This window comes from Canis aureus, chromosome 38 (assembly GCF_053574225.1).
Source record: "Canis aureus isolate CA01 chromosome 38, VMU_Caureus_v.1.0, whole genome shotgun sequence".
Lineage (NCBI taxonomy): Eukaryota > Metazoa > Chordata > Mammalia > Carnivora > Canidae > Canis > Canis aureus.
Window position 1 is genome coordinate 21642193 of NC_135648.1, and position 11218 is coordinate 21653410.

The 11218-nt window shown below is 47.9% G+C and overlaps 1 long non-coding RNA gene across 1 annotated transcript; it reads right to left on the bottom strand.

Moving 5' to 3' along the window:
• Positions 1 to 3585: 3585 nt before the first annotated feature.
• LOC144307306 (uncharacterized) lies at positions 3586 to 9205 on the bottom strand. Its single transcript, XR_013374202.1, has 4 exons — positions 8966 to 9205; positions 8599 to 8725; positions 4423 to 4525; positions 3586 to 3643 (listed from the first exon to the last, which is right to left on the bottom strand). It is a non-coding gene; the product is annotated as an uncharacterized LOC144307306 (long non-coding RNA).
• Positions 9206 to 11218: the final 2013 nt, after the last annotated feature.

Here is an 11218-nt window from a genome sequence, read left to right on the forward strand (position 1 = left end):
AGAGTAGGTTACACACACCCGAAGCTGTCTCTGAGGAGGCAACTATGTTGTCAGGATCCTCCAGAACGACAGAGTCCCTGGCCGGGCCCACCCGGGGGGCTTGAGGATGAAGGGTCCTGTCTTTGCGAGAGCCACGTGGAGATTGGACCCCAGGCCTAAACTGAGCATTTTGAGCTCCATCCAGAGTCAGGAGCAGAACAGAACTTTCCACGTGGGAGGGCAGAGCACCCCCACTCCTGAGACTGAGACTGGCCCTCGGTACAAACCCAGTCAGACCCAGTCAGGGCGGGTGTTGGCAGTGGGAAGCCACATGTGGGGGCTGTGACCTGGGCTAAGTGCAACCACCGGAGCGCAGAGGGTGGTGGGCAGCAGTTCCTGGGGCCCTCGGTCACCATCCCTTCAGAGAAGAGGACTCCAATTCCTAAGACTGCTCTGACCCAGGCCACCCTGTACCACCACGGCCCTGCTCCAAGGGGCAACTCCAGGCTGCTAATGATCCAGGTCAGAGCTCTGGGTGGCACATGCCCCTGGGGCTCGCGGGGGGCGTGGGTGGGGGGAGCAAATCTTATCACCAAATAATCCTAGGCTGGGCCTGCCTGGCGGCCACACTGCCCAAAAAGATTTAGCGAAATGCTGATTTTTCGTTTGCTCCCACTCGGCAGAGTCCCCCTCACTGCCCTGCCACCAGCCACAGGCAACTCCCAGCAAGGTCAGATGTGTGGCCAGCACCCACAATGCTGTCTTGTGGCAACACAAAGGCCAGTGGCAGCCACGGAATAGCCGTGCCAGCAGGGACACCCAAAACTAGCAGCCATGCATGGCTGGCCCGGCCGTGACAGTGGGCTGAGGACATGAGGACTTGCCTGAGGTGTGCACACCTGGAGGCTGCCTCTAGGACGTGTGCTGGTGGGGAGAAACATGTGTGTATGTATCTGCGTGGTGTGTATGGTGTGTGTGTGGCGTGTGCATGGAGCAGCGTGTACATCCATGTCTGTGGGGGGGGTGCTAAAGGCTGTTTTGATTCATCATTTGAACCCCAGCACGGAGCATAGAGATTGGCCACAGTAGATGACACATAAATATTGTGCAATGCAACAATGTACCACAGTCATTAAAAAGAACCATGGAACGTTCTGTATAATGACATGGAATACAACATCCAAGCAGCATCGTTACATGAAAAGACAATGGTGGAATCACATGTATAAAATGCTACCTTTTTGGTAAAAAAGAGGCCTCAATAAGACTTTATATTCATTTTTTGCTTGTACAGAGAGAAAACTCTAGAAGGATGCATAAGAAACTAATAAAAGTGACTACCTTTCAGAGGGGGAACTGGGCAAGTTGGAGTCGGATATAGGAGTAAGACTCTGCTTATATAATCTTATACTTTGAATTTTTAACTCTTTGTATTACATAATTAAACATTTTTAAAAAGGAAGGGGGGCACCTGGGTGGCTCAGTCGGTTAAGCGTCTGCCTTCTGCTCAGGTCATGATCCCAGGGTCCTGGGATGAAGCCCCACATTGTGCTCCCTGCTCAGCAGAGAGCCTGCTCTCCCTCTCTCTCCGTACCCCACCCCCAGTTTGTGCTCTCTCTCTCTCTCTCTCTAAAATAAATAAATAAAATCCCTTAAAAGGGAGGAGGGATGAATACTGGTGGGAGAAAGAAGGTGCAGAAGAACGAGCCGGGAGAGAGGTGGAACTCCAACCAGGACCTAGCTGCCTTCCGCCAGTTACAACACACAGCCTTGAATCCGAGGCTGACATAATTGGACTCTGTCATAAAAGAAGGACACACGTCTAAGAAATTCCCCAAGCCCACATGCTCTGGCCAACATGCCAAGTGTCCCATGTGAGACAAGATCAGCTGGGACTTTTCGGTTGCCTGGGATGTTGGTCAATAACTGAACAGGTGTTTCCAACCCCAGAGGCTCAGCCCTAGAGATAAAGTATCCAGTTTGCTCACTGCTCTGTGCATTACCTTGTGAATGACTACATTCAGGGGTAGGTATTCCCCAAGGTTAGTATCAAGACTTACCAGATAGTCAACCCTCTGGAGCCCACTTTCCTAAGCCAGACAGTGACCCGAGAAATGATCCTCTTCCAAGGATGGGCTCCAAGATAAACTGGTACAGCTACTTTGGGGCTTTATTGAATAAAAGCACCACATCCAGACTCTACGATCCTGTAATTCCATCCCTGCACATATATAACCCTTGCAGGTGGACACTAGAGACAAAAATTTTCTTTGTAGCATTGTTTGTAATAGAAAAAAGAAAAAGGCAAGGAAAAGCAAGAAAACAAAACAAAACTGGAAACGACCCAGATGTTCTTCAACAGAAAAGTAGATGAATAAAATGTGATATATTCAAATAATGGAATTTCACAGTAGTGGAAATGAATAAACTAAAGCCACATACATCAACTGGGTGAATCTCAAAAGCATAGGGAAGATAACAAGGCACAGAAGGAGACGTAAGTTACCATTTACGTAAAGTTCAAAAGCAAGCAACACTATACAGTTTAACTTCACACATGTTTATCACCAACACATCTGGTAAAACAACATAGAACAAAAAACAAAAACAAAAAACATGCAAACAAAGAGATGAGGAGCCCAAAACTTGGGAAGCAGTTACCTTGCATGGAGGTCAAGGTTGTGGAGAAGCAAGGGAACGCAGTTGACACCAGACACACAAGGTGACTGAACAATGTTTGGACTATCCAGTCCTCCAGTTGAGTGGTGGGGCCACAGGCAATCATTTATCATTACACTTTGCATCTTAGATGGTTGTTACACATATTTTTAAAAAAATTTTAAGGGATCCCTGGGTGGCGCAGCGGTTTGGCGCCTGCCTTTGGCCCAGGGCGTGATCCTGGAGACCCGGGATCGAATCCCACGTCGGGCTCCCAGTGCATGGAGCCTGCTTCTCCCTCTGCCTGTGTCTCTGCCTCTCTCTCTCTCTCTGTGACTATCATAAAAAAAAAAAAAAAATTTTTTTAAATTTAAAACAACCACAGCCTGGGCTTTGGAGTCAAACTCACTTGAGTTTGAACCCTATTTTTCCCATAGCTGTTTGACCTTAGGTGTATTACCTGACCTCTCAGAGCTTCCCTTGTCTCACCTGTACAGTGAGAATAATGATGCTTACCTCAAGGGTTAGAGTTAGGTACAGTAGTCCCCCCTTTGTCCACAAGGAACATATTCAGGACCCCTGGTGGATGTCTGAAATCACAGATAGTACTGAACCCTATGTATTATACCATTTCTTGCTATACATATCTACCTATGATAAAGCTCAGTATACATATTTATAAATGAGGCACAGCAAGAGATTAACAGCAATAAAAAATAATGAAATGGAACAATTGTAACAATACTCTATAATAAATGTTATGTGAATGTGGTCTCTCTCTCTCTCTCTCTCTCTCTCTCTCGGAATATCTTTTTTTTTTTTTTCTCTCGGAATATCTTATTGTACCTACTTACTCTTCTTGTGATGATGTGATACGATAAAATGTCAACGTGATGAGACAAAGCGAGGGGAGTGACATAGACCTTGTAATGTAGCATTGGGCTACTGACCTTCTGAGATTTGTCAGGAAGATCATCTGCTTCCAGCCACAGTTGACCATGAGTAACTGAAATCACGGATAAGAAGAGACTGCTGTATGTCCCATGCCTAACTCGTGGTCAATACTCAATACGTGGTGGTTTGCTTTGGGTCGGGAACAGTCGCAGGGGAATTTGTTTCAAATCTACTTGTGAACATAGACCTAGGTTCTGGCATCCCCATTGCAGGCTCAGGGTGAAATAAATGGGAACTAAATGAATGAATGAGCAAATAAACAAATGAGCTCCTCCATTCGATCCCAATCTCTATGTGTCCTCCCCTGAGTGAGCTCTGGGACCCAAATGGTCTGGTTAGCCTTGTGGTCACTTCAAACAAAATCCAAAATACGATTCTCACACCCACCCAGAGTCTCTAGAAGCAGGCAGCTGCCAGGCCCAGCCCCAGGAAGATCCGGCCTCCGCTCTGCAAACTGAACCAAAGATCCCTGCAGGAGAACCTCATTATGTCCTCCCTGGCCCCACATCTCCTGGCACAGGTCTTGGCCCACGCAGCTGCTCGGCCAAGACAGCTGCTCTGAGGGAAGAGAGGCCCTTGGTCTGCAGGGAGATTCCCCAGACCTTCTTCACAGCCTTGGATTGTCACTCTTAAATCCCTAAGTTCCCCCAGAACTTTAAGCCTCAGCAACATTTGTCTTACAATGACAGCCCAAGATTAGAGGAAATGTAAGCGGATTTCCAAACCCTGACAATAGGAGACTGATATGTGTAGGCCTCCTGAGAATACCTGCCAGTCTCTGATTTGATTCCCCCCTCCCCCAATTTCAGTACATCTGGGGGAGGGAATTACCTGTGAGATCATGGCCAGAGTTGTATATTTGAAGTCCGGTCATCTTAAGCCTTTGTGTGATCTGGAGCCAGTATCCTTTCTGATATCATCTTAGTTTGCTCCTCTGTAAAATGGGACAATAATTATTTCTTGCCAACTAAAAGAAAACTATGACTATAATTGGTGATTTGGAAACTATACAGCTCTATATTATATGTTGTAGAGGAAGAACACCGCATTTGGGGTCAAGATACCTTGGTTGGTTGGTTGTTTTTAAGCTGCCAATTATGTATTGAGGCTTATTATATATCATGCCTGTTCCGCACTTTACAAATATCAACTCATGGAGTCCTCACCAAGGTCCTACCAACTAGGGGGTGTATTACCACCCCCATCAGACAGCTTGGGGCGGGGCAGGGGGGGGTGGTGGTGTGGGGAAGGAGCACAGGGAAGGGTAAGTAACTTGCACACTAGTTAGTATGTTGCAAAGCCGAGATCCGAACCCAGGCAGTCAGGCTCCAGAAGCTGGCCCTGCACCAGCTCTTCTGCCTCCTGCTTGAGAGTTTCAAATCCTACCTCTGCCATTTACTAACTCTCCTATCCTCCGTTCCCTCATTCCACATATATTTACTGAGCCCTTACTCTGTGCCAGGAGCTGCTCCAGGAACTGAGACTGATGCGGGGCTTGCATTCCAGTGTGACAAATGGATCACACACCGGGAATCCCATAAGGTGTCCAGAGGGATAAGTGCAGTGGAAGAAAAACAAAGCAGGTGTCTTAGTCTGTTCGAGTTGCTATAACAAAATACCACAGACTGGGTATGGATAATCACAAGAAACAACAGACATTCACTTCTCGCAGCTTTGGAGGCTGGAAGTCTGAGATCAGGGCACCAGCACGGTCAGGTTCTGGTAAGAACTCTCTTCCGTGGTGCAGACTGTCGACTTCTTGCTATGTCTCCATGTGGTAGAAGAAGTGAGCTGACTCCCTGAGATCTCTTTTATTAGGGCACTAATGCGGGAGACCTGGGTGGTTCAGTTGGTTAAGCATCTGCCTTTGGCTCAGGTCATGACCCCAGGGTCCTAGGATGAGCCCCCTACTCAGCTTCTTCCTGGGTTTGTGCACACTCTTGCCTGCTCTGTCACTCACTCTCTCAAATAGATAAATAAAATCCTTTAAAAAGGAACATCTTGGGGATCCCTGGGTGGCTCAGTGGTTTACCACCTGCCTTCGGCCCAGGGCGTGATCCTGGAGACCCGGGATCGAACCCCACATCGGGCTCCCTGCATGAAGCCTGCTTCTCCCTCTGCTGGTGTCTCTGCCTCTCTCTGTCTCTCTCTCTGTCTCTTTCATGAATAAATAAATAAAAATCTTTAAAAAAAAGAAACTTCTTAAAAATATAGATATAGATAGATAGATATAGATATAGATATAGATATAGATATAGATATAGATATAGATATATTAGAGCACTCCACTCATGAAGGTTTCACTCTCATGACTTATGGCACCACCTCCTAACATCATCACTTTGGGGATTAGAATTCAACATACGGGGGCACCTGGCTAACTCAGCTAAGAGAGTGTGTGACTCTTGATCTTGGGGTCATGAGTTTGAGCCACTCGATGGGTGTAAGATTATCTTTTCAAAAAATAAGCTTTAGGGGCAACTGGGTGGCTCAGTAGTTGAGCGTCTGCCTTTGGCTCAGGACGTGATCCTGGGGTCCTGGGATCGAGTCCCATATTGAATTCCCTACAGGGAGCCTGCTTCTCCCTCTGCCTATGTCTCTACCTCTCTCTGTGTGTCTCTCATGAATAAATAAATAATATCTTTAAAAATTATAAAAAAATAAAAATAATAAGCTTTAGAATTGAACGTATCAATTTTGGGGTACACACAGCAGGGCAAGGGGACTTCGGGTGACCAGAGGCCAATGTTGTCATCTATTCAGGCCTCTATTCTCTTACTGTAAAGTGGGCATTCTGAGACCTGCTTTGCCTTGTCTACCTGGTATACAAACCGTGAAATGCTATTCCAGCACAGGGATTATAGCATTTGTTGTTTTTGCCTCTTTGTTTCTGTACCACTTGATGCATGTCTCTACTTAGTACGTTCCCCATTGTTTCATAGTCGGCCATCCAGCCTTCTGGGTCTCTTGGCAAACTGAATTTTTGAGGGCAGGACCAGATCCTGGTACATAATGAGTATGAAACAGAGGTATAATTATTCATGCTAGTAATCACTCTTTAGTAAGCTCCTACTAGTAGCGGTAGACACTGCTGAATTTAACCTTCAGTGTAGAAGTTACTATGATCCCTATTCCCAGAGGAGGAACAGAGGCTCAGAGGGGTGAGCAGCTTGCCCATGGCCAAATATTCACCAGGGGGTGACAGAACCAGGTAGGAACTTGCATCTCTCTGACTCCAAAATCCACGTTCCGTCACCAACCCCAAGCCGTTGTTGAGTATCATTATTCACACTTACTCATTCACGCAACAAATATTTCATGAGCACGTTCCAGGAGCTTTAACATGGAAACGGATGAGGCAGATGAGGCCTCTCCATACAGAGGACAAAATGAATAATTTAACAAATGAATTAGCTTGGTGCTGCTGTGATACATCCAGGAATCCTGTCCAGGTGGGGAGGCGAAGGAGGGTCTGTCTGAGAAGGAGCCCTGAATGATGAGAAGAAACTGGTCTCCAGCAGACCTTGGAGCAAGAGCCAGCAAGACAAAGAAGCTGAGGTAGGAATGAAGTGGGAATGTTCTCCAAGCCACAGGGCGGCCTGTGAGCCTAAAGAGTGGTGAGAGGTGTGCCTGGGTGGCTCAGTTGGTTAAGCATCCAACTCTGGACTACAGCTCAGGTCATGATCTCAACATTGTGAGATTGAGCCCCCATGTTGGGCTCCGAACTCAGCATAGAGTCTGCTGGGGCTTCTTCCTCCGTCTCCCTCCCCCTCTACTCCTCCCCCTCCCCCAAACCTCTCTCTCTCTCTCTCAAATAAATGAATGACATCTTTTAAAAAATTAAAAATAAATAGTCATAAGAAAGACATACAGCAGTAAGGAGTAAAGTAAGAAAAGCTGGACCCACACGATGCAGGTCCTTAGAGACTGCAAAAAGGAGGGCCAGGGAAGCATCCAAGGTTTCCAGGCAGAATAGAGATGTGATCTGATCTGTGTTTTAAAAGACATATTGTTATTGTTTAAGTAGTATTGGAGGGGTGCCTGGCTGGCTCAATTGGAAGAGCGTGCAGCTCTTGATCTCGGGGTCGTGGTTTGAGCCCCATATTGGGTGTAAATAAATAAACTTTCAAAAAATATAAATGAATAGCATTAGGATTTGCTAGTAGTAATTATAACAATATATTTTTAATGTGTTTAGAAGAGAGAAAGTGAACAAAAGAGGGCAGAAAAGGTGGAGGTAGAATGGGAGTGGAGAAAGTCATTCAGCTAACAAAGGACTTTTGCAGGTGTTTTCCTTTGGCTCAGCTTCAACTGAATTAAGCCTCATTCATCTTATATATAATAATAATAGGCTGCAGATGGAAATAACTAAATCAATGTCCAGGGTTCCATTACAAGAGGGATCAGATTTCTTCTCCCTTCTCTTTTTTTTTTTTTTTTAAGATTTTTTTTATTTATTCATGAGAGACACAGAGAGAGAGGCAGAGACACAGGCAGAGGGAGATGCAGATTCCCTGCGGGGAGCCCGATGCAGAACTCGGTCCCAGGACCCCGGGATCACGACCTGAGCCAAAGGCAGATGCTCAACCACTGAGCCACCCAGGCATCCCCCCCCCCCTTTTTTTTTAAGATTTTATTTATTCATGAGAGACAGAGAGAGGCAGAGACACAGGCAGAGGGAGAAGCAGGCTCCCTTATCTTTTACTCCAAGGAAAGAAGTGGCTCATAACCCATCTCCTGCTGCCTGGAAGAAGTATCTCTTGAGCCATTTGGAAGATGCTTCTTCTTAAGACCCCCAGGAGCAAGGCTCTCGATTTCTCCATCAGTTCAGTCTCTGTGCAAGATGGCCTGAGAGTCAGGCTTTCTCGTGGCTCCTCTCCTGTACCCTTGGCTGCCCAGTGGGAAGTGGACAGACAAACCCAGCCTCATCTCAGCTCCACTTCCACGAATTTATGAGTGGAAACAAGATCCCACAGAGCCATGGCAAAGGGAGGGCATTCCACACACCTCAGGATCCTTGAGTGTCCCGGGTCCTGGCAGGACCCTGCCTCTCCTCTCCAAGTTGGGTGTCTAACTGCTTGGCTTCTCTTCCCTGTCCCCTTCACCATGCTCCTGTCCAGTCCTTTTCTCCCTCCTAGAGAGGAAGCACAGCTGAATCACAGGAAGCTGACAAGAAGCAAAGGAAAAAAAAAAAAAAAAAAAAAAAAAAACCCAAGAAAGAAACTTCTAAGAAGCCAAAAAGATTGTCTTTCAAAATTTCTAGAAAACAGAATAATCCCACCCACGCAAATTACAAAGAATTATGCAAATTGTAATGCCAATCAGTGCACAGTCACATTTCCTCCTCATTATTCCCAGCCCTAGCTTTTTGTACCTCTGACGTTGTTGGAGGTGAGGGGACTCTGGCAGCACCCCCTGTGCTAACAATGCCAGGCTTGCAGAGTTGAATTTTCCAACCTCTCGCTCCCAGGACTGCAGATTTCTTGCTGGGGCTATTTCGCTCCCCTCTGGCCACAGCGCAAAACCCCTTTCCGAACACCACCCCCAAGATTTCCCTTTGTCCTAGCGACTGGATAGGACATTTATGTACCAAACTTAGAGAGGATGGGGCAGGTTTGGAGGACGGAGGAGCTGAAAATACACTCATGCTAATACAGTTTCTTTATGCTAATAATATGCAAATACAGCTGTTGGGGTTTTTTTTTTTTTTTTTTGGTTTTTTTTTTTCATTCCTTGGCCCCCTGGAGCCAAGAAATGACTTGTCTATGTGCAGTGGACCGAAAAGAGGCCCCAGAGAGAGAGAGCTAGAGAGAGGGAACGGGAAGAAAGAGAGGCCAAGAGCCCTGGCGGACTCCCCACCCCCAGACTCAACTGACCGACCCCCCGGGGGCAAAGGACAGCTGACAGGGCAGTCCAGGCCGCCTGGAGGGAGCTGCAGATTCCAGGCACCGAGCTGGAGCCAGAGTGGGCCCTGAGTGGGGATGAGTGGGGGTGGGGAGTCGCCCGTTCCTGGGCTTTCAGGACAGGTGCTCTCCCCCTTCCCCCGCCCTCCCCTGTGTAGAGCTTGTCCAGTCTGTGCTATTATCTCCCACAATTGCTCATAAATGACAACAGCCCCCAGCGGCCCGCCCAGCACTTGAACCCCTCCTGGCCGAGGTGGCTTGCCTGAGGATTAGCTCCTCTTTGGAGAGCCCACAATAGCCCTCCACATCTTTTGTGCCTCTGTTTGCTGCAAATATTAAAGCTCTCTCCTGAAACCCATTACAGGCAGTGGGGACAAAGGCTTTCCACAGGTCTCCAGGACAGAGCCAGCGCAGGATGTTCCGGGCTACTGTACCTGCCGCCTCACCTGCCGCTGCCTGTCCAGTTACCCCCTGAGGGAAATAATCCACTTTCATGCCAGACAGCTCTATGCCAGGGCAGTGGACAGCCGGATGCAATGGTGCCCACACCCTACTTGCCCATCAGAGAGAGGAAGTGGGGGGCTGGGCACCCAGGGGTGGGTGATGGTAGGGGGAGAGGGAAAGATCTGGGCTGAGGGAGCTTCAGGCGGAGCTGAGGACACAACAGCAGGTGCACCACATGCTCCTTTGCCATCAGGCCTTCGCAAATGCTGCTACTTCTGCCTGGAACATTCCTGCCTTCCACTTATCAACCTAATTTTCCCAGGCTAGTTTTATCCATCCCTCCAGGCTCAGCTTAGACTTTGCCTCATCACTTCCTCCAGGAAGTCATCTTTGCTTCTCAAATTTAGGTGTCCCTCCTCAGTACTCGAACCTGGTAGTATACCTGTCTGCTCAGAGTCTGCTTCCCTGTCCCTCTGACACCCCAGCCTCTGAGCAACCTGGCTGGGGGCAATTCCCAATGGCACCCATGTGTGGCACAACTCCTAGAGCATGACAGAGAAGGTCCCTGCAGATGAATATGGTTGAGTAAATGAATGGTTGAATGAATTCAGCAGGTGTGGGCCATTCCTGGGTCTTGAGTCCTCAGAATTCTGACCAAAGAGATGTTGAGTCATGAAGAGATCTGGGGAAAGAAGAACCAGGAATCTCTCACAGCCTTCTCTGGAGACTCCTGTCTAATGAATATAACTGGGCTTAGAGTCTACCAACCATAGGATGTTGGGCAAGTCTTTGATCCCCACACTCCAAACCTCAGTCCCCTCTTCTGGCAAATGGGAAGAATAATATTGGGAAGATGGAAAGAATGCTCTGGAAATGGCCAAGAAGTTAATGCATGAGCTATTATGTGGGGAGATGTGAAGGAGCCTGGCTCGAGGAAAACGGACCACGTTAGGAGAGGAGATGTAGTTCTTCAGGCAGGGTGCAGAGGCCCCCGCGGGCACCCAGCTGCCACCTTGCCACAGGAGCTGGGTGGAGACCTGGGGTTCCTGCTTCCAGGTCTGAAGGCCAAGTCTGCGAGTCTGTGTCCCCAGGACTGGGAACCCCAGGAGACAACCCTCAAGCCTGAAACTAGACGGCCTGTTTCTTCTGTCCTTGCGCTCTCCTGGTTACTGGAGGCAATAAAGCCTGGGCAGATCGAATCCCATCACTCAGTGTGCAAGTTACTCATTTCTCTCTGCCTCGACTTCTTCTCCTATAAAACAGAAACAGTGGCAGTCCTG